General features: G+C 38.8%; 1 protein-coding gene and 1 long non-coding RNA gene across 6 annotated transcripts in view; one reads left to right on the forward strand and one right to left on the reverse strand.

The window, feature by feature from the left end:
* CSMD2 (CUB and Sushi multiple domains 2) overlaps positions 1 to 23,886 on the reverse strand; it is a 1,065,508-nt gene that overhangs the window by 534,545 nt on the left and 507,077 nt on the right. The window contains exon 1 of one of the 4 annotated variants that reach the window (XM_056795123.1): positions 2,705 to 2,936. The exons of the other annotated variants lie outside the window; for them this stretch is intronic. The gene's annotated coding sequence lies outside the window, so the exon portion shown is untranslated. Of the gene's footprint in view, positions 1 to 2,704; positions 2,937 to 23,886 lie in introns of those variants that run through there. 4 annotated transcript variants of the gene reach the window in all.
* On the forward strand, positions 273 to 8,777 carry LOC103094940 (uncharacterized). 2 transcript variants are annotated; one of them, XR_008911466.1, is made up of 4 exons: positions 273 to 921; positions 1,420 to 1,508; positions 2,407 to 2,632; positions 7,490 to 8,777. It is a non-coding gene; the product is annotated as an uncharacterized LOC103094940 (long non-coding RNA). The 2 variants fall into 2 exon arrangements; XR_466739.2 differs by having other exon boundaries at positions 279 to 921; positions 2,446 to 2,632.

Here is a 23,886-nt window from a genome sequence, read left to right on the forward strand (position 1 = left end):
TTGGGTTGGGAGAGAGGACAACAGAAGAAAAAGGATATAAAAAGCCCCCAAGGAAGGCACTGAAGAAGGAGGGAAGATACCCACCAGAAAAACCACCAGAATATTTCTTTACTTTGTAATACCAATAGTCTAATCTCTACAAGTTATAGAAGTACCCTGGTACTTCAACCCTGGGTCGCCACAGCAATGACACCAGCCATTTCCATAGTAATGTTAACTCTCAGTCTGGCCTCCCTCTCAAACTAATTTGGCTCTCCTGAACTTGAAACAAATTTACAAATGCCCTCATCCCATTACATAGATCACCCTATTTAATATTTTAATTTTTTAAAAAATCATTCAACTTCCACCTGACCCCACAATTATGTACCTCAGTATTTAAAGGACCACAAAAGTCTGTTTTATTTCTGTATCCCCTCACTTTTCTCTATCTCTATAGCCAAATAAGTCTAGTTTTTTTTCTCCAAAACCTAGCTCAAAATCCACCCCTAACTTTGCCTGAAGGACAAGCTTTGAGGAACAATAGCTGAAAATGTAGGGGGGAAATGTAGAAAATGAATTTGACAAGGTTTTATAATTTTGTATCTGGTGTAAAAGTAGAAGAGACTGACCATGAGCTCTATTCACTGTGGAAAGAAAAAAGAGAAGGTGGGGGAAAGGGGAGGAGAGGTGAAATCTTGCCCTCTCTTAAAAAAGGGACTGTAACAATGCTTGAAGTTGCTTTCCAGCTCCTTTGACATTCTATTATCCTAGAGACCATTGTTCAGTTAAATTCCAATTGTGTCAATTGGTTTTTCTCAACTTAAAAACTATGAGGAGAGAGCATTTTTGTATTTTCATCCCTAGTTGCTCCATATATTAGACACTTAATAAATGCTTGAGGAAATGTTTGCCTAAAAAGATCATAGACCAATGACTAAAGTATGATGTGGGACCCTAGGTTTACCTTGCACCCTCAAATTATAGAAGTGTTTCAGGACAAACTATAAGCAGGAAAATCCCTTTGCTTCTTTGCATTTTTGTTAAGGCTAAAGAAAGGGTGGGCCTGGACTTCAAAGGCTAAGGATAAGAAAAGACTCAAGAGAATTATCCTCTTTGGATCATTCCCTAGGTTTTGAGATGAACACAGAGATACACCTCTAGGTTATGATTTGATACCATCAGGTTGTATCTAAGACATCTATTTGTCCCCTAAACTATGAGGGTCACCCCCTATGTTTTCAGGCTGACTGCAGTCAGATTACAGACCCCCACTTTGTGCCTGAGTGCATACCCTACTGGTCACATATCACCTAGTGTAAAGAGTATAAAGATCCCAGAACTGTTGTCCTTATGGAGGCAGCTTTCCATCTATGCTGTCCTCCTGACCATATTCAACATTACCTTCTAAATTAATACATTTCTCTTTTTATTTTTAAGCTAAGTTTTGGAGTCTTGCATTCTTGCAAAGGGTACCCTTCCTGAACCCCAGGGGGTTCACCTTAAGTCCCCCTCAACAGGTTGTACAAGTAAGTATATAATGTACTTTGTACTGGATTTAAGAAAAAAACTTGTCTGAATAAGTGTAATGATGTGTGTGTGTGTGTGTGTGTGTGTGTGTGTGTGTGTGTGTGTGTGTGTAAACACAGGTAAAACAACTAGAAGCAGGAACTAGGGAATGGAACTTTATTAGCATTTGGGCTGTTCCTTAACATTATCTTTAACAGGGAAGCACTGAAAAGGTTATACGCTGGCATCTAGTGCTTGGCCATTTTAAGAAAACAGTGAGGAAGAATGAGATTTAGACCTGACTTAATAGTATAAAAACCACACCCAGTTCTAACACAACCCTAGTAATTTCCATCTACAAAAGAATATCTCATTCATTTTGTCAGTCTTGTCACTTAGTATCCCATCAGTTATCGCTTTCTACCTTCCAAGACAATATTATAAAGAATCAGGTAGGAATGAGATAGACTCATTAGTCGGGAGGTCAGGAAGTCTAAAATTTGAGTTTTAAGTCTATTAACTTGGAAATAACACAGAACTACTAAAGTAGTCAGAAAAAAAAATCTTTAATCAGGAAAGAGAGAGATCCAGTAATTGGCCACTATCACAGAGCCAAGTGCCAAAACTACACTCTGGGGCTCTGGGGAGGTATCCAGGAGAAAACACCAGGCTAGATGATTCTCCAAAGAACAAAAGAACTTGGGGAACTTATATACCATTGGGGAACTAAGAACAGGGAAGTATGATTGATTGACATTACTATGGCTACAAGGAAATGGGAAGTCCAAGGCCAGATTATCAGAGAGAGGCTGATGCTTTACAATGGATACAAAAGGGAAGGATGAGGGCTACCTGGGAGAGGACTTTGATACAAAGGGAGAAACTACTAGGATAAAAGAGTACTTAACATTTGATTAGATCTACACCAAAGCAACTAGAACTCGCTGCCTCTGACAGAAGCAGCTGGCGAACTCACATTCACCATGCCGCCACCACCTTTGAAGATGAGCGACATCGACGTCTTGCCGATGCTGGTGAACACGGACACCAGGCCACAACCGCACCTCCCATAACAACTGGCATCCCATGCCCCATGTGCCACAAACTCTGCGCCTCAGCCTTTGGACTCCAAAGCCACATGAAGGTACATAAATAGATGTTAATGCACAAAGACAATTGTCATTCTCCATAACCGAGAGACTACCACTAGGTCTACCTTTAGGTCTAGTGTTCAGTCTGCAATGGGCAAGTGACTTCTCTCTGTTGAGTTCTCTGAGGACAGGGGCAGACTTGGGGTCTCCAGATTTTAAGTTGACAAGTCCCTTCTTCTGATCTATAAGGCCAGGACTCTAGGTCAAATCTCTAAGGCAGTTATTAAGTCAGAAGAGTTCACAGGCTTGACAAACTTTCTAGGATGACCTGAAGAAATTCCAGCTTTTCCCCATATTTGTACAATAATAGTTCTTTACTTCAAGGTTTACAAAATTGTTTTATGAGGTCATAGGAAGCCAGGAAGTCAAGGCAATATTGCTTATGGTAGATCCTTTTAGAATTGCTTTATTACAAAAGCGCCCTTTTTTGATCCCTTGGCTTCCTCCTCCATCATTTAGACAGGAGGACACTGGGGAGATAGACTAGAAATATAGTCAGGTCTAAGTATGATGACAATGTCTCCTTCTGTGTCCTACTACCTAGGATTTGCTCTGTATGATGTTTAAAGATGGACAATCTTTTTCTTCAAAGGGGAACCCATTAAACTGATGAAGAAGCTACTTTGTTGTCCTTCTTTATAAATTGTGTTTCCCCGTTTCTAGAGGCATCTCTTGGCAAAGAAAAAGTCCAACGTGTGTGTGTGTGTGTGTGTGTGTGTGTGTGTGTGTGTGTGTGTGTGTGTGTTTGGGGAGGGGAATACCTCAATACCCCCCCCCCCCAATTCAGAGTTTCTGAAAAAGGATGATTATAAATTTGAGGGGTAGGATAGAGTAAAAGGAAAGACATTGTCAACATGGAAATCTAGAAATCCCCAGTTTATTTAGTTGGGAGGTAGAAACCCCAGGTTTTGGCCTTGTCACAGGAGAGTTTTCCCCTGAGGGAAGGTCCCACTTCACCAGACAATAGACACCCACTTCAGCTTTGGAGCAGTAGGTAGCTAGTCAGTTTCACAAGCTGAAGTTCCCAAGTTCAATCCTTGGAAGGAGGGTGTGATATATTGGGAAAGGCTTCTGGAAACAAAAGAGCTACTTGAATTCAGATGGAGTCTACCTCGCACCTGAAGTGGATGTCTACCTCCCAACTAAACTGGGGATTTCTAGATTTCCATGTTGACAACATCCAGGTTTACTCCTTAAGTGTGTTGCAGTTGATTTCTGATTAGATTTTATTAGATTCTAATTAGAAAGCCAAACATTCTAAATCTCATCTATTTCTACAGATGCTTTTCTATTTAGAAGGGTATTATGATCTCCCCTAAACAGTGAAAAGATTCCTTTGAAGAATGCTTTATTCAATGAATGCACTAATAATCACAGTTAGAGCAGTTTATGGTTAAGGAAGGTCCTTCAATGAGATCTGTTCTAAAACAAATTTGTTGAGAAGTAAGGTCTAAGTGTTAAGTCCTCATTTTACAGATGAGGAAAAGAGACTTGGTAAGTTTAGGTGTTTCATAACAGCATCAATGAGTTTGAATTGGAAGACTTGTTTTGGTTTATGATTTTTCTTTCCTGATCAAATAGTTCATAGAATTAAAGCTGGAAAGGGACCTCAGAAGGTCATCTGGTCCAACCTTATTTTATAAGATTAGGAAACTTGAGTTAGTGTGTTTGCATGATAACTTGTAAATGGGCCACTATTGAATGCATTTGATTTAAAAGTCCTCTCAATTAGCTAAGATTTGAACTATAAAATCCTCTGATTTCAAATCCTTCAACACTTTTTCTTTTTCTTCACCACATGTGTGTGTGTGTGGAGGGGGTGGGGATGTTCTTGTGGGTTCTAATGGAATTTAACTTAAAAACATTAAGATTATTAGAAGTCTACAAATGTAAATTTTATAAAATAAAAAGTACTTTCTTCATAATAGTACCCTTTTGAGAAGTTGGCAGATGTGGATTCACTCACCCCCGCCCCCCCCAAAAAATAAAAGTTTAGATGATCTACAAATGTTTTGTTATACCATACATATATGTGCATATTGGGAGTTTCAGTCCTGAGGGCAGGGGCTATTTAATTTGTTCTCTAGTCTTCCTATTCAGAGAACCAGCCTAGAGCAGACTGTTGTTCAGTCCTTTTTCAGTTAAGTCCAACTCTTCATGACCTGGATTGGAGTTTTCTTGGCAAAGATACTAGAGTGGTTTGCCATTTTTTCTCCTAGTTCATTTTACAAGTGAGGAAACTATAGCAATCAGGGTTAAGTGATTTGCCTGAGGGCTACATAACTACTAAGTGTTTGAGGTTGGATTTGAAATTAGGAAGATAAATTGAATTTTCTTGATTCCAGGCTAGGTACTCTATTCATTGTGGCACCTATCAGCCCATCTACTTTGTGTCTACTTAATAAAAAGCTTGTTGATTGATTCAAATCCCAGTGTTGGTACTTAGGCAAACCATTCACCCTACCTTGGGCCCTTGCATTGTTTATCAGTTGAAATGAATTGAATGATATCTAAGTTTTCTTTTAAGTCTAAGTCCTATTATCTTTTTTTTTTAATTAAAAATTTTTTTTTTAAAAACCCTTACCTTCCATCTTGGAATCAACACTGTGTATTGGTTCCAAGACAGAAGAGTGGTAAGGGCTAGGCAATGGGGGTTAAGTGACTTGCCCAGGGTCACATAGCTAGGAAGTGTCTGAGATCAGATTTGAACCTAGGACCTCTTGTCTCTAGACCTGGCTCTCAATTCACTGAGTCACCTAGCTACCCCCTAAATCTTATTAAAATTATTAATTTTAATTAAGTAAAATTATTATTAAAATATATTAATCCCCATTTTACATATGAAGAAAGTGAGAGGCTTTTGAGTAAGAAAATTATGACCTCTGACCACAGAAACACTGTGAAAAATATTTAAGTTAACTGTACATAGAAAAGTAAAAATTAATATTATCCATTATCACTGTGCTTCCCCAACAGAATATAAAATCTAAAATGATGGAAGGGCCAACAAAAGAGATTATACAACTAGGGACTGCCAAGTGTTTGCCATTTCTTTTTCCAACTCATTTTATAGATGAGGAAATTGAGGCATTATAGTATATGACATATAAGGATAAATATATAGTACATGAAGATATACGAAATTATAGTATATGAAGATGAAATATTACTGTTCTGTAAAAAATAATGTGATGAATATGGAGAAGCCTAAAAATATTTTAGAAAATACTGATTGCAGAGTGATGAGCAGAGCCAAATAAATAATATCTAATGATTTTACAACAATGTAAATGAAAAGAACAACCAGAGACTAGAAGAAATATAGGCAAATGTAAAAACAAAAGAATAGCCATAAATTTTTTTTGAAAAAGAGGGCATGGAATAAGGAAAGTTGCAGGTAAAAGGAAAAGCTTTATCTGACTATCTTTCTTTGTACTCTTGTTCTAGTATGGTACATAGTTCTTTCATGCCCTTTCCTCTACAAGTCATTTTCTTCAAAAAACAATGAATACTGACAAGTATTAAGAAATGGAATATTTGGATTCTTGTGCCAGTTTTGTATAGAGGTTAACTCCAGACATCACAAAACAATTTCTATTACCAATTTATTGGAAACAAAGTTTTCTTTCTTTCTCTTTCTTTCTCTCTCTCTCTCTTCTTCCTTCCTTCCTTCCTTCCTTCCTTCCTTCCTTCCTCCCTTCCTCCCTTCCTCCCTCCCTTCCTCCCTCTCTCTCTCTCTCTCTCTCTCTCTCTCTCTCTCTCTCTCTCTCTCTCTCTCTCTCTCTTCTCTTCTTTCTTTCTTTCTTTCTTTCTTTCTTTCTTTCTTTCTTTCTTTCTTTCTTTCTTTCTTTCTTTCTTTCTTTCTTTCTTTCTTTCTTTCTTTCTTTCTTTCTTTCTTTCTTTCTTTCTTTCTTTCTTTCTTTCTTTCTTTCTTTCTTTCTTTCTTTCTTTCTTTCTTTCTCCTTCTGTCTAGGAATCCATACTAAATGTCAGTTCCAAGGCAGAAGAGCAGCAAGGGCCAGGCAACTGAGGTTGACTTGCCCAGGGTCACATAGCTAAGGAAGTAACTGAGATCATATTTGAACTCAGGACTTCCTAACTCCAGGTCTGAATCTCTATTCACTGAGCCACCTAGCCCCACAAAGTGTTTTCCTTACAACTACTATTGTGAAGTCACACAAATAATTGTGCCCCCATTTACTAGTTAGTGAAATAGGCTCCTAATAGATAAGAAGCAATGCCAATGGGTCCTATAGCAACTACTGCTATTACTGCCAGAACCACCACTCAGATCCAGACTATAAATTCACAGATTATTAAACAGTTTAGAGGAACTTTTTAAAGATTCATCTAGCCCAGTCTCTTTATTTTATAAACATGGAAACTGAGGCCCAGAGAGAAAGTGACCCGTCTCAATAGACATAAGTCTACTTGTTTCTTGAGCTTTGATTAAAATCGTGTCCATATTTTCAAAATTACAAAGTGGGAGGGGCTTTTAGAAAGATCATGTACTCCAATGTAAACAGGAATTCCTCTACAAACATAACTCACCTGTAGTCATCTATTCTTTGATTAAAGGCTCTCAAGGAAGAAGAAATTCAGGTCTTTTTAGAGGTTTCTAATTTTTCATCTTTTAAAGGAGAATTTCCAAGGTTTCAACTACCATCCCTAACAGTAACAAGAGAGTTTGGACAGTATCAGTCCCTATCTCTTCATCCAAACTCCATTCTTTTCACTTGGTTCCAGTCCCAATTCCCCAACTGAAAAGGACAACTAAAACATGATGTGTAGACTTCAATCTCAGCATATTCCACATTCAACTCATTTCCCCTTTAATTTTTCTCTTTCAGTGAACCCAGCATTCTCCCAATCACTTTTTTACCTCACTTCTCTCTTCATTCTACATGGGGAAGAACAGATGAGATCAACTAGAACTGGAAACCCCACCTGCTTCCAAGATTAGGATAGAAATGAAGGAGAGAAAGAAGGTGATAATGAAGAAAAGTCCTAAGGTGAAAAGAAGAGTGCCAGATGCTACCAGCTCTGGATCCCTGAGCCCTTGGCCAAGCAGAGATTCATTTGTTTACTTCATCTTTACAAGGTCTGTTTACTAAACCTGCTGTAGGGCAGACTCCTGCTGCCCAATTCTCTTTACAATCTACTATAGCTAATTTCCCCCCCCCCTGTTCTGGCTAGAGGCAGATGACTTCTTTTTTTACCTTTAGTATCACCCCAGAGGCTAATAAAAAAAAAAAGAAACAAAATTGGTCTTTCTGTACAGAACTTTCCCCTTTGCACAATGTACTAATCAAACTGTTTCCTCAGTTGTCCCATGGAATTCTCACTCTTGCCTCAGCATTTCATTATGTAGTTCCTCTCACTTGGAATGTTCTCTTCCCCATTCAAAATACATCCTCCCCCAAATATGCCCTCCATAATTCCTGCTCATCTGAAGTGCCCAGTGTTTACTTCTGGCATACAATTAAATATTTAATCATATTCTGTCTATTTAAAATTCTCCTCTCAACAAAGACTGAAATAAAGGCCCCCTATACTCATAGCAGCACTGTTTTGTGCTCCTAAAGAAATGGAAACAAAGTGGAGGTGTATCCACTGATAGGGGAATCATTACTAAAGCAATTACAATGCATGCATGCAAAATATGAGTAATTCATTGAAATGTGGGAAAGCTTATATGAACGGATGCAGAATGAGAAAATAATGTTTAATGATTACAAGTATATGAGGGAAAAAACAAGCAAATGAAATTGATTGTTGTGGGTCATAATAATGAACAATCTTGGCCTTGGGGAAAAGAGTTAAAGAAAGTGCTTGGCTCCCTTCTTTCACTGGAGAAATGAAGGAATGGGTATGTAGAATGTAACATATGTTGCCAGACACTGTCAATGTATCCCTTGGCTGTCAGGTGCTGTAGATATATGATAGTGACTTTTCTTTAACTGTCCATCCCCCTTTCTTGTTAAAAGGAAAGATGCCGAGGAGAGGATGGAGGAAGCGAAGAATATATATCATGAAAAAAATATTTAACGGTACAGAAGTAGATGAGCTCTGACATTCTATGACTCTTCAAGGCACCATTATTCATTCACTTTACCCTATGTAACAATCACTCTTCTTAGCTAGATCACAATCTCTGTGCAGACAGACTTGTTTTCCATCATATATATATATATATATATATATATTCCTAGTGTTTTTTTTAATTCTTTGAACACAGTAGGTGCTTATTAATAGTGATTTTTAAAATAAATTAAGTATTTTCTGCTCTATTCCCTCCAGGACTTAGTTAGGTCATGGACCACAATGCAGAGGGTTACTTGACTTTTAAAAACTTGGTAGAATCCATAGACGAATAAATATTTGGAACATTCATTAATGATAAGGATGTTGACATGGAAGATATAATTATGTCAATACTTTACAACTCACATTGCCTCTGCCAAAATTAACTTCATGATCATTTGGGCCAGTTCCCAAATATTATTTTAACAGAACAACCCTGAGAGGATATATCAGTGTGTTGGTTGTCACTTCTAGAAAATAAAAAAAAGCCCAGGGAGTAATTTAGAAACCCGGACTGAGAAAAGGAAGAAAAAACACCCAGCAATAGTTATGCCTAATGATTTTCCTCTACTATAGAATATCACTCTTAACTCATTTTGATTCTTCCAGGCTTCTAGAAGTTCCCCCCCCCCTTTCTAATAATTACAAAAACTTTTGAGGCAGTATTTGGTAGTAAAAAGGGTGCTGAGGTTAGAGTTAGGAAGACTTGGGTTTGAGGCCCTCTCCTGACAATATACTTTGTGACCTTGGGCACTTAAGTCACTTAACCTTCCTTGAAGCAACCCCCTTGAGAGTTCCAATCTGTGTTTTGGAGGTGTCACATTGACCTGATCTATGCTGACCTGGATAAGAGAGAGAGACAGAGAGAGAGAGAGAGAGAGAGAGAGAGAGAGAGAGAGAGAGAGAGAGAGAGAGAGAGAGAGAGAGAGAGAGAGAGAGATTGACTTTAGCTTCCTTTAAATCCCCACTAAAATCACTTCTTTTACCAGAAGCCTTTCCCAACCCCTCTTAATTCTAGTGTCATTTCTCTATTATTTACTTCCTTTTTATCCTGTAGATAGCCTGCTCAGTATATATTGTTTACATATGCTCCTTGAAGGCAAGGACTGTTTTGGGGTTTTTTTGCTTCTTTTTGTGTGTTAGATTAGAGATCTGGTATTAGAGCCCAGGCAAGACAGTTTGAAAGGACAACGGACTGGTTATTAAAAAACAAACAAACAAACAAAAAAACCCTGAGATTACATCTTAATGGCTACACATTATCCTATTAAAGCAAATTTCCAACATCACTATTGGAAAACCCAGCAGAGACTGTCAATTTCCCATCTGCTCTTCATCTTACTGAGCTGCCCTAGTGCTTAGCATAGTGCCTGGCACTTAGAAGGTGCTTAGTAAATGTTTATTGATTGATTAGTTGACAGGTAGGCCATTTGTTGAGTGTGTGCTATGTGCTAGACACTTTGCAAAGGTGGGATAAAAGGCAAATAAACAAAGCAGGCCCCACCATCCAAGGGCTTACATTATAAAGAGGGAAGGCAACCCAGAAAGGGAAGTTGGAAAGGAGGACTGAGAATTGTGAGCGGAAGGGCCTGTATCCTTCCTGTATTTGTACAATGATAGCTATTCACATTATATAGCACTTAAAGGTTTCCATGATTGCTTTGTGAGGTCATAGGAAGTGGGGGTACCAGAAGCTTTTTTCATGACACTTTCAGCCTTGCTTCTCTACCTTCATTACCGAAAAAGTCTTTTGTTTGATTCTCTGCCTTCCTTTCCAATCAGCTAGTGTCACCTAAGAGGTTTCCTATTGCCAAACTCAATTAACCCAGCACTGGGGGCAGCTTAGTAAGATGAAGAGTCAGGTGAGGAATTGACAGCTTCTGCTGGGTTTTCAAATGGCATGTTTAGGATTTGCTTTAATAGGATTAATGTTTAGAGCTATTAAGATGTAATGATCAGATTTTCTTCCCCTAATAACCAGCCCACTGTCCTTTCACACTGTCTTGCCTGGGCTCTAGCACCAGCTCTCCAATCCAACTCCTTTCCTTGGGCAGGAGCCTACCAATCACAGATAGCATATAGGCGTTGAACTACAAAAAGAAAAGCTTCAGACTCAGGCACCATTACTGCTGTATATGGGACAAAGCAGATTAGGAAAGGTACCCTGGCCTTGGCAACTGTAGCTAGTCTTGAATTAGAATTGAAACATACTTTGTAAGATAAATGTATTTCTTTTTTTTTTTCTTTGTTTGGGGGGAAGGAAGTGGAGACTTTGTTTTTTTAGTAAGAATTGCTTCAGAAAAACTAACATTATGGCCCATGAATTAATTATAATCTGTTTACATTTCAATACCAGTTTATGATTACAAAGGGGTTTAATATCTCATCCCTCTTTCATTTTTTTTGTCTTTGTATTGCCATCCCAGTAAGTACTTGGCATTGAATTGAGTGATTTGAGTGAATTTCTCTTCACAACCACCAGATGAGCTGGGTAATATATTATTGTCCCCATGTTAGAGAGAAGGAAAACTGAGGAACAGTGTCAGTGTAATATGTAATGAGGAAATTGAAGGATTTGATATCAGAAAACATTCAGGATTAGATTTAGGCTGGACCCCAAAATACAGAACTAGAAGCAATGAGTAAGAAATACAGAGAGGCAATTGAGGTTAGAAAAACTAAGAGCTTTCCCAGATTAAAATTCAGCAACAGCTTTATAGCGTAATAAATATCTCCCTTTCCCCCCTCTCTAGAGGTGTTCAGTCAAAGACTAGACAAAAACCACTAGTGGGTATATTATGAGGGGATTCTTGTTTAGGTACAGGTTGGACTAGGAGATCTCTGAGGTCCTTCCTATGGCTTCTGTTTTGCCATTCTGGCCAAGATTTTAATCCCACCTAAACAGTTATTGTTTAAGTGACTTTCCGAAACAAATCACTTCACCTCTTCCTAGGCTTGATTTCCCCATATGTGAAATAAAGGGGATAGATTAAATGAATCTACAAGGATCCTCCCAATTCTGATAGTCTACAAATTGATATCCTGAGTATGAGGTCCAGGTCTGACAGTGACAGCTATAACAGTCAACAAACACTTATGAACATTCTTTGGGTCAGGTGCAATGCTAAGTCTGGGGAGGAAACAAAGGAAAGGAGGAGAGAAAGGTAAAAATTTGCTCTCAAGCTGTTTACAGTTTAAAGAAATGAGCATGAAAATAAACTAGGCACCTAGAATATATTTGCAAATTAAGGAGCTTTGGATGAAGAAGAACTGGGAAGAGGCCTATAGAAGGTAAAAATTGAACTGAGTCTTGAATGAATCCAGGGAAACTAAGAGACATGAGGAGGCAGAGTTTTCCTCAACTTTCCTATTTCCCAAATAAAGGAAAGAGGAGACATACTGCTGTATTGAAAGAGTAGAAAGAAGGCCAGTGTGGCTGGAGCACAGAATGTACAAAGGAGAGGGAGGTGTCAAAAAATACTTTTAACTATAAGCATTTTTACTCAAACACTCTTGAACCTATTCCCCATATTTAAAAATAGCAGGGCAGTACATTATTAAGAGGGATAGAGATGGTCATTTTGTTGGTATAATGAATTCTACCAAAGAAGTCATATCTTCTCCACAACTTAGAGTCTTAGAAAGCTGTTTGGAGACAGTGGGAGGGTAAATAGCTTGGCTTGGTCATACAGTCAGTATGTGTTAGAGGCAGGACCTGAACCCATGTTCTCTCTCCACTAACTGGAGTTGACTAACTGACTAACCAGGCTGACTAACATCTACACAGTGTTTTTTAGGTTTTCAAAGTACTCTTAAAACCTCAGTTTTTACAAATCCAAGTCAACAAACAATAGAAATTAAGGACCTCTCCCTTTTGGGGTCCTATGCTGAAACACGGGAGATCTAGAGACAAGACATGGTTTTAAAATTATAGGACTTCAAGATAGGCCTCAGTTCCTCTCTTATTAAATGGTCTATGATCCAATGAAGAACTAGCAGGAAATCCTGCCAGATTCTGAATTTCCCTATTATACACTACACTTACATTGTTCTTCAGTTTTCCTCCTTTCTAAAAAGGGGACAAGAATATATATACTACCTAGCTCACCTTGTGGGTTGTGAGTAGAAATTCACTCAAATCATTAAACAAATATTAAATGCCAAGTCCTTACTGGGAATGAACTACAGTAAAGACAAAAAATGAAACTGATAAAATATGAACCCTCTTTGTAATTATAAACTGGTATAGAAATATAAACAGATTATAATTCATTCCATATTCCCGTTATAAGGAATCCTTTTATTATACAGAATTCCATATTCCTATTATAATTAGGTCCATATTATGTGGCCCACAATGTTAGTTTTTCTGAAGCAATTTTTTACTAAAATACAAAGGAGAAAGTCTCTACCTCCTTCCCCCCAAACTTCCAATACTCCATTGTCTCTCCCTAGTATATTTATACATATGTAAATTTTCACTCTACCCAAGGAAGTAGGCAGTGTATTAACTTCTTCAGTTAAAAAGTTTAAGCAGAGGTTTTTAAGCTTTTTGTGTGTCATAGACCCTTTAGACACTCTGATATATGTATCTATATCTTTATCTATATATACGGAGGTTAAGTCCACTCAGGTGGTTGGTATCCAGGTCCTCTAAATCCAAAGTTCTTTTCTCTGGGTTATACTCATAGTTTCAGTGAGATGGAGGAGGGAAATTGTGTGTATGTAAGAAAAAGCAAGGACTTAGTTTTATTTAACCTCATTACCCCCTAGTTTCAAGGATCACATGGCCAAATCCAATTAATCATAGTGTAGTCAGTCATCCTGAGGTGACGAGCCTTTCCACAGGGAAAATTTATTGGAAAACAGGGGCAAAAACTGGACAAGGTTTGACAGGGTGAATGGATTGCTATCTGCTCCAGTGGAGGGTGTCCCCTTCTCTGTGACATCACAATGCTACTGAGGTGTTCAGAGCATCTGAAGTGTTCATAGAGCTGCTAGCACCATCTGCTGTCATATATGGAGAACAGCAGGCCTGGCTAACCAGGAGAGAAGAAAAGCTTTCACTCCACCTAGGGAAGTAGGCAGTCTGTCCTGGTGTATTAACTACTTCAGTTAAAAAGTTTAAGCAGAGGTTTTTAAGCTTTTTGTGTGCCATAGACCCTTTAGACAACCTGATGAAGCTAACGGGACCGACCTCCTTTCAGAATGTTTTAAAATCATTGAAGGAAATGCTCCATTTTCGTTGGAAGTTATGAAAATAAAGGTATATTTTTGTTTCCATCCAAGTTCATGGACTCTCTGAGATATATTCCTCAGAGCACAGGTTAAGCACCCTTGTTTACAGGCGCCTCTTCCTCACACATGGTCTCAAAACTAAAGTTTGCCATTTCATTGGTGCCTGAAAGGTTCACTGTATTTTATCAGTGCAAGTGAACACCTTCTAGTTTTAGAGGCTTAAGCCTAGAAGAGAAGTTAAATGACTCATCCAGGGCTCTACAACTAATATGTAGATAAAATAAGACTGAACCATGACTGGAAGGCTAGCTCTCTTCAATCCCTCCTCCACTGGATGCTTCCCTGTTGCTTACAAATAAATCATGTCCCCTCCCCATCGCATACCCCCTAACTGTTCACCATATCCATCTCTCCCCACTAACCTATATCTCATCTCCTTTCCCCTTTCATGGCTAAACTCTAATTGGTACCCATGCCTTCTCACTTTTGGGGTAACTCTGAAGTCTCTAAAGCCACCAAAAAAGCAGTAATAGTCCAGATGGGAGTGATGAGGAAATGGAGACAGTATCAGAGGAGACAAGGAAGCATATATGAGAGAGGTATTATTCATAAGACTTATAGATGAGAGAATGTGAACTCAAGGAAGATACCAAGGTTGCCAGCAAGAGGTTAATAGTGTTCCAGTAGTTATAGAATTATATTATATTTTACATATGTTATATTTATACATATGCATAAAACATATACACATATATATGTAAAATGTGATATAAGTAGACTTGAGAATCATCAGATAATTAAAGGAAATAATATAGAGGGGAGGTCCAACACAGAGCCTGGGAGGACATCATAGCCTTTTCCCAATCCTCATTCTCATAGACCTCTCTGCATTCTTTGACTTTGTTGATTACCAAGTTCTCCTTGATATCCTCTTTTCTCTAGTTTTATTTTTGTTTGTGACCCTGCTTTCTCCTAGTTCTCCTTCTACCTGTGTGACTGCCTCGTCTCAGTGTCTTTTGCTGAATCTTCACCAACTAATGCTCACTAATCATCAGTGCCAGTCAAAGCATCAGAGCTCAGTTCAAAATGAGTTCATTTTCTTCTCTCCTCCCAAAGTATTCTCTTCTCAATTCTCCTTTTATTGTCTAGGGCACCAAAATCCTCCCAAGCTTCTGACTGAGGTTGACTCAATGAGTGTTGACTCATTGAACCCTCTCACCCATCACAAGTCTTGTGAATTCTACCTTTATAACAATTCCCACATATGCCTCTTTCTTTCTTCTGACACTGCCTCCACTCCCTCATCACTTCATATCTAGACTCTTTCAGTGGTCTTCTGGTTGATCTTCCTTGTCTTGTCCACCCACTCTAGTTAATTCACAACTTGACTTTCAAAGTAGTTATCCTAAAGCATTGATCTAACGATATTGACCATGTTACTTGCTCCTTGACCCAGGTCAATAAATGCTGGTAGTTCCCCCATTACCTCCAAAGTCAAATAAAAACCCTTCAGTTTGGTGTTCAAAGCCCTTTATAAATTGACCCCCTCCTACCTTCCCAATATTTTTACACCTTACTCCCTCCACATACTTTGTGATACAGTAACACAGGTCTCAAAGAAGACACTCCATCTCCTGACTTCAGGCATTTTCACTAGTTATCCCTCAAACATAGAGGGCCTCTTTAGTTTCAAGTGTTAGCAGCAAAAATCTTATCTTCTTTTCATAGCCTTTTTCCTAAGATTATTTCTAAATTAGCTTGTATACATCTTTCTTTTTAAGATGGTGTGTCTCATTAGAATGTGAGCTCCTTGAGAGCAGGGATGATTTTGTCTTCCTTCCTTCCTTCCTTCCTTCCTTCCTTCCTTCCTTCCTTCCTTCCTTCCTTCCTTCCTTCCTTCCTTCCTTCCTTCCTTCTTCTTTCTTTCTTTCTTTCTTTCTTTCTTTCTTTCTTTCTTTCTTTCTTTCTTTCTTTCTTTCTTTCTTTCTTTCTTTCTTTCTTTCTTTCTACAGTGCTCAGCACAGTGCCTGGCACATAGAGACATTTAATAAATATTTGTCAACTTGACTTTCTTGACTCATATCCACTTCTTCATGCGCCTTCCTCTAGAAACCCTTCTAAGAACCTAAGAAGAGAAAGGCAGGGTTTTTATCTCCATTTTCAAGATTAAATGATTTGTTGTAGGTCACACAGCAAGACACAAGGTGGAGCCTAGGTTTTCTTTCTACCCAGATTTTTGGCTATAGAATAAGTAGGAAACTTTGGAAAGCCTGTCATATTTCATATGGAACTTGGCCCGTCTCTAATGCTGGAGGGAGATCAAACCATGCCTTTACTTCAGTGAAGTGCTGGAATTTACTGTCCCATCTGTATGAAAGAGGGATTCCAGCCTCATTTCAGGACACTACGACTGGTTCAAGAACAGCTTGGCTGGCCCTATCAACTCAGCTGTGTTTGCAACCACACTGGCAAGGGAAGTCCCAGGGTGGCACTTTGATTCTTTGGTGACTATTGTTGATAATTAGAGATAATAAAAATTTTAAATTACCAAGAAGCCTCCACTTACTGAAGTGTTTACACCAGAGTCACTCAAGTACCCATAGGTTCCTGATGACTTGGGTTGTGTAGGGGCAGGAAATTAAGGCCCTGCTGCCAGAACCCAGAGGGAAAGTGCTAAACACAGGGCCTTCTGAAGATAAAGTTGCTATTGAATGTAGTTAGTGAGATCATATTGATCATTGATTTAGAACTAGAAGGGATCTCAGAAGCCAGTTAGTCCAACCCCCTCATTTATAAGATGAAGAAATGAAGACTTAGGGAGTTTAATGATTTGTCCAAGAATAATACACCACAAATAAATAAGGAGCTATACCCAAAAAGGGTCACTCCCTAATTTGCTGGTGATTGGAGTGGGGCTGGGGCACTTCAAGAAGCTTTTTTATATAAATGTTACATTTTTTATTATTAGATTTACTTTTTCAATGAACAAAAATTATTTCTTTTCTTTTCACTTCCCCTTTAGAAGAAAAAAAATCCTTATAATAAATAAGCATAGTCAAGCAAGACGTTCCCACATTAGTCATATCCAAAAATATAAGTTCTGATCTGCATCCTTAATCCATCACTTCTCTGTCAGGAGATAGGGAGCATGTCTGATCATCAGTCCTCTAGAACTGGATGTCAGGTAGCTTAACAGAACACACATGGAGAGAAGGCCATAGGGGGAACCAAGAGGAAGTCTGTTTCTCCAAGCTTCCACTATGTTGTCGGGTTTTATCCTCATAAAGGGGAAAAACAATCATTACCCCTTCCTAAGGATGTTGTCTGTAGAAGGAAGAATTTCTACCAGTGCATGTCCCCTTTTCCCTTGGTACTTGATTGGGTGTGTGCTCAAGAGGTAGAATAACACTGCCCAGGGTATTCCAAACCTATTCATTGGCCTTTCTAGTTACCTGGCACCCCAGTTCATATATTCTGTGGCAGCTGAATGGGGTTTCCTCCCAACTCCTTGTAGTCTTTTTAGGTTGCCATTCAGCCTGAGAAAAACCTTTCTCTCATTTATCATATTACCTTGTTCCTTTTTTTTTTAACCCTTACCTTCAGTCCTAGAGTCAATGCTGAGGCAAAAGAGTGGTAAGAGTTAGGTAATTGGGACTAAGTGACTTGTTCAGGGTCACACAGCTAGGAACTACCTGAGGTCAGACTTGAAGCCAGGTTCTCCTTACTCCAGGCTTGGTATTCTTCTGGTCACTGAATCACCTAGTTGCCTCAGCTTTGTTCCTTTATACTTTTAAAGCTGTTCAGATGTACATCCTCCAGGAAATATACCCTCATGATAATGATGTTGAGGATAAGGAGGAGGATTTTGGTTATGGATCAGGAGCATTATTACTATCACTATCCTCTTCCCCTCCTCTACCTTTTGACATATAAATAGCTACTCATTGGACATGTGGCAGCTATTATCCTACAATGTTAAATATTTTAATTCTACCTATGAATCACCTCTGTAGAAAACTTTATTCCTATGTTGTAGCCAAAAACTGCACTGCCTGGTAAGCCAATTGTCTGTGATGCCTCTGTAAATTTAGGTAGGCTGATCATATAAACTTGCCCATGTAACTGAGGGACTGGTCAATGAGTCCTTAGGCCATAGAACATGAGTAATATACTCAACCTAGTACTAACACACATGGAGGGTTGAAGCCTGACCTTCTTCTTCAGAGCATATGCAGGTGTCCCCTCATGGTTCTTTAGTTTATTGGTAATGCCTTCTAACTTAATGCTGTTAATCCAGAATTGAGTGTGTATGAAAGAGGAAGATCTCTCTGTGTCTCTTTATGTCTGCCTTTGGCCCTTTCTCTGTTTCTGTCTGTCTCTGCCTCTGACCCTGTCTCTATCTCTCTATCTCTGTCTGTCTGTCTGTCTCTCTCTCTCCCTGTATCTCTCTGTCTTTATCTCTGTCTGCCTATCTCTCTCCCTGTCTCTGTCTCTCTCTGTCTCTGTCTCTGTCCTTTCTTTGTCTCTCCTCTCTATCTCTTTCTGGTTCTCTTTGTCTCCCTTTCTTCCTCCTCTCCACCACCATCAATTTTTGAATGAGGAGGCAGGAATACTTTATGCCAACCAGTGGTTAGGGATGAAAAGCAGTAGTGATGGCAGAGGCAACAGCAGTCTCAGCAGCCTCTCCTGAGAACCTTATCTTCCTTCCTGGTTGTCATGTGCCTAAGAATGCACAACACTTCTTTTCTTTGTGTTATACTTTTTTGATCTTGGGTGAATGAATGTCCAGGTTTAAATAGACCATATTACCATCAAAGGTCCCCTCTTCAACCACAACCAATTGCAACAAGTCTGGTGAGGGGCCATCCCTGAGGAATGATTTTTTTAGACCAAGACCAACAATGAAATGACCTAGCAACTGAGACACCATGTCCTCCAAGCAAGGGGGAGTGCTTTGTTCTTCATCTTTGCCACATCCAGGAATATATTTGAAGGGTTTTCTTGAAGAGGGAAAAGGGCTCCCAAGCCCAAGACCCTGAAAGTACCAGAATTTTGGCCAGAATTTTGGCGACAGGGAATGTTTATAGTAATTACTTTGAGACCATTCTCCATGGGCGCTGATTTGCAGAGAGATGAGTGCACTTTCTGGTTTGGAGGAGTGCTGTCATACTTTGGTCCTTACTCTGCCCTCTTTATAGATATTGTTTTGTAAAAGATAACCTATGTTAATTGTTTCACTGACAGCAAAGAGTTATTAGCTGTTAAATGGGGACTCATAAACAATAATATTAGAAACCCAAACCCCTTTGGGTCAAGAATCCTGTGTGAATCTTAAAACTGCTCAGACTCTACTTCAGAAGATCTGATTAAGCTATTCCCCATTTTCTACAATGGAGGTACTTGGTCAGGAATGTATTGAGAACTTTAAAATTGCTCCAACCTGCTCAGACAGTGCCTTAGGGGAAGATAAAGTTGTAAACTCCTGATTGAACAATGAAAAGTTCCTAACTCATAGTAAAGCTAGAACCTTAAGCTAGGTCTATTTTTAGATCTAATACAAAAGGATGCTAAGTACCTATAAAGGTTAAATTAATCACTAAAAGGTCAAGCAACTTACAGAAGGCAAGCTTAACAAAAAAGGTGTAAAGTTTTAGTCTAACCAGAGAAGGTGAGAACTAAAGAAGATGTGAATTAAGAATGGGCAGTCCTGGGGAAAAATGTCTACTGTGATTGGGAGACATGAAAATTTGGGGGAGGTGACATAAGAGAAAAATCTCTTTAAAAGGAAGAGAAGGAACAAGTTCAGGGCAATTGAATTGTTACAATTTGAATTCAGTTTGGAGGCTAATTTCAGTTTGGAGTGGAAGAACCCAGCTTGAAGATCTTGTGGTGAGTGATAAAGACTGACTCGCTCTCCCTTAAGGCTCAGGCCTAGGCCATTTGGCCTAGGCCCTTCCTACTATTCTCTCTCTCTCTCTCTCTCTCTCTCTCTCTCTCTCTCTCTCTCTCTCTCTCTCTCTCTCTCTCTCTCTCTCTCTCTCTCTCTTCCCTTAATTCCTTCATTTGTATTAATTAAAAATCTCCATAAAACTCAGCTGACTTGGGTATTTTCATATTTGGGAATTTTCCCATGGTGACCACTTATTTTTAATATAAATCAAGACACTAAAAATTATCTTTACAGTTTGGCCAAAACCTTTACAGTTTTGGCAATTCACAGTCTTGGATTGGAAACCCACATTTTTGAGGTTACACCTGAGAATAGAATTTGTCAGCAGTTTGAGACCTGATCTGCTACTCCAAGTGGATTTTGGGAAAGTCAGTCTGGAGTATTTTCTACAATAATCAAAAGCTCTATGATCTTTCATTGTGGAGGTAATTCTAGATTTGTTGGTGGAGTGCAAGTTCTAGACATTTGTATCAAGGACAGAAAGGCTTTGGATATGATCCTGGCAACGCTCTCATTTGAGGACCAGCTTGACTGGGTTTGGAGACAAATCCATTTATTGCTAAAGGCTGGCCATCAGGTAATGCTTGTTTTTGTGGTGTACATATGGTGGTGGGAACATCATAGCAATTAATAAAATCATTTGGAGGAGCTATATTTTTCTTGATAGAAAAATATCTACATGGAAGACTGAGAAAGTTCTTGAAGGACACTGAGTGTTTTGTTTTTCTCTTCATATTTCTATGACTTTGCATTGTCCTTAGCACATAGTAGAGTCAAGCAAATGGTGACTTTACTGTATTAAACCATAATTGATATGCAGTATTCATTACTACATTTAGATTTCTAAGCTCAGGACCGGCGACTAAAAATATATATGGCATGCATACCTGAGCCTTTAAGAACTAAGTGTGTAGTTGGGGATATAATGCATACTTATAAGTAGATAAAAACCCAAGGAAAAGTGAACTCAATGTTGAAAGAAAGGTGCCAACATTAAGAGTCAGTGTGTGGTATGGAATGTTGGAAAAACCAGTGTGTACCAAGAGCCCACAGAGAAGGAGATTTGAATTTTGTCTCTAAAACTGATCATCTATGTGAATGTGCCACTGAGACTTGCTTTTCTTTTCTGTCTACAAAATGGGGATAATCTACCTGCCTCACAAAATCTTGAGGGAAATGCTATAAAAAAAATTAAGCCTGGGGGGGGGGGGGCAGCTGGGTAGCTCAGTGGATTGAGAGTCAGGCCTAGAGATGGGAGGTCCTGGGTTCAAATCTGACCTCAGACACTTCTCAGCTGTGTGACCCTGGGCAAGTCACTTGACCCCCATTGCCTAGCCCTTACCACTCTTCTGCCTTGGAGCCAATACACAGTATTGACTCCAAGACAGAAGGTAAGGGTTTTAAAAAAAAAAAAATTAAGCCTTAAAACTCTGTCAAAGTATGTGTGTGTGTGTGTATGTATGTGGAAAGAGGGAGAGGGGGGAGAGAGAGAGAGGGGGGGGGAAGGAGGAAGGGAGGGAGAGAGAGAGAGAGATGGATCCAGGAAAGAGAATGGCATGAGCAAAGGTGACCAGCTGGGAAGAGGTAGGATTTATTCAAGGAACAATCTTCAGAAACTATATTAACTACTGTAAATATGTGCTGATTACATGTCTGTCTTGTTCTCTCTCCACTTCCCTTCCCATCATTAGAATAGAAGGTCTGTGAGGGCAAAAATTTCACTCATTTATTCATTCATTTAAGGAATGTTGCCTTATATGTGTTAAAACATCACTGTTTGGGGAAAAAAAACCAAAAACCAAACAAAACATTCAATAAATGCCATCTTGTCCTGGATACCCTTAGTTCAAGTACAAAATTCTACATAAGAGCAGGGCCTGAACTTAAGTAGTTGCAATGGACATGAAGAAGAGGGTTGTAAGACATATTGTGGAAGTAGTCATGACCATCCTTGATAACTGATTTGACATATGGAGTCAGGGAGAAGGAAGGATTAAAAGTAGGAAAGATGCTTCTAGCTAAACTGGGAGATTAGGAGAACAGGCATGCCATTAACACAAATAGGTATTAGGAACAGGCTTAGAGACCATGATGTAGTATGGTAAGCCTGCTGGATCTGGGTTCAAATACTAGCTTTATCACAAGTCACCTGAAGTGACCACTTTCTTCCCTGGGCCTTGATTTCCTCAAGGAGATGGTTGGACTAGATGACCTAAAAGTTTCCTTCCTGATCCTGTGATCCTATCAGGTAAATATCTATCTATCCTTTGGGAGTTCACAGCCATTATACATCTAGTTAATCATCAGAGGTTCAAAGTCATTTCTAGTATTTAAGGAAAGGAAGAACAGTATCTTTCAGTGTTCTAAGTCAGGGTATATTCTCTTAAACAATTCATATTCCTTATGCTAGCCAGTAGATCTTATAGCAAAGCTAGAGACTTATGTTAAATTTTAAATTTTAATTGTAAAATTATTAAATTTTCAGTGTATTTTTTTGCTATGAAGTAGGTCTTTAATATTTTGTTGTTTGCCTGGACTTATTAAAGTGTTTGAAAAAAGTGTGAATAATACAGATTAAATACAACAGTTTACTCTACATATATTTTTCCTCCTTTGGAGAGCTGGTTGGAAAGCATTTATTAGAACACCCCTGATCAGTAGTGTTTCAAAGGTTCTCTTGAACAACCTTAGAACCAACCACACCTATTTCTTGGTCATTCTGTGGCCTGAGCCCTCTGCCCCAAGCACACTAATCTTATCTTCACTGTACCTTGATAAGCCTTGACTTCCACTCCCACAGGTATATCCTGTAAAAAGCCAAAGTAAAGGAAGTCTATCTATGTGCAGCAAAGTTATCTAGTGTTCCTATTCTCAAGTGACATTTTGCAAAGTTGCTGGAACTGGGGTTAGTTCAGACACAAGTTCAAATCTCTCATCTGGCATACCCAGCCCCACAAGAAACTCCTTAAGACTATAATCTGAAGAGGAGATGCCAAAATGAATGTGCAGAGAGCTCCTTATTGGAAGCTCAGGAAATCACATCTCTGGCTAAAAATGGGAATGATAAATACTCTTAATACCTATCTCCTAGGGTTGTTGTGAGAATTAAATGAGAAAATATTTGTCAAGTGTTTTATAGTCCTTAAAGCACAATATAAATGGGAGCTATTTATATTATTAATTGCATAAAGCCCAAAATGCTGCTGAAAAGACTCTTTAGTGAAATCTACAACAATGAAAGGAAATCAGTCTAACCATTCACATAACAAAACAAGGTGGATGAAAAATGTATATTGTCCAAGCCATAGCATGCCCTATTTATCATTGCATTGTCTATCAGTGTGTGTATCTTGGAGGCAGCCACGTGGCTCAGTGGATAGAATGTTGGAGGACCTGGAGTCAGGAAGAAGACCTGAGTTCAAATATGACTTCAGACACTAGCTGTGTGACACTGGGCAAGTCATTTAACATCTGTCTTAATCCACTGGAAAAGAAAAAAGCAAATCACTCTATTATCTTTGCCAAGAAAATTCCATGGACAATATGGTGTACGGGATCATGAAGAGTCAGACATGACCGAACAACAACAAATGTACATCTTAAAAAGGCACCACAGAAGGTCAATGAGTTGGGGCCAGAATTTGGTAGGGAGCAAACTTTTGGTTAGATTGCATTTGGGCAATATGTAGTGATTTTATTGATTCCCATGTGCTCCTATCTCTTTAATATCAAAATTCATATAGTGATCCTATGAATCAGAAAACAATGCACCTGGGAAGCATTAAAATTACAGATGACCCAAAGGGCAACAAAAATAAACATGGTTGAGTATGAATAGGATATTTTGTTGTCTATTACCTCTGGTGATTCAAGCAAGAGTTGTGATGTGAAAGACATTATTAAAGACATGTATGATGAAAAAGGGGATGGTCTGGCCATGTAGCAGCAATTGTAGGAAACAGATGGACTACCTGG

Source organism: Monodelphis domestica, chromosome 4 (genome assembly GCF_027887165.1).
Source record: "Monodelphis domestica isolate mMonDom1 chromosome 4, mMonDom1.pri, whole genome shotgun sequence".
NCBI lineage: Eukaryota > Metazoa > Chordata > Mammalia > Didelphimorphia > Didelphidae > Monodelphis > Monodelphis domestica.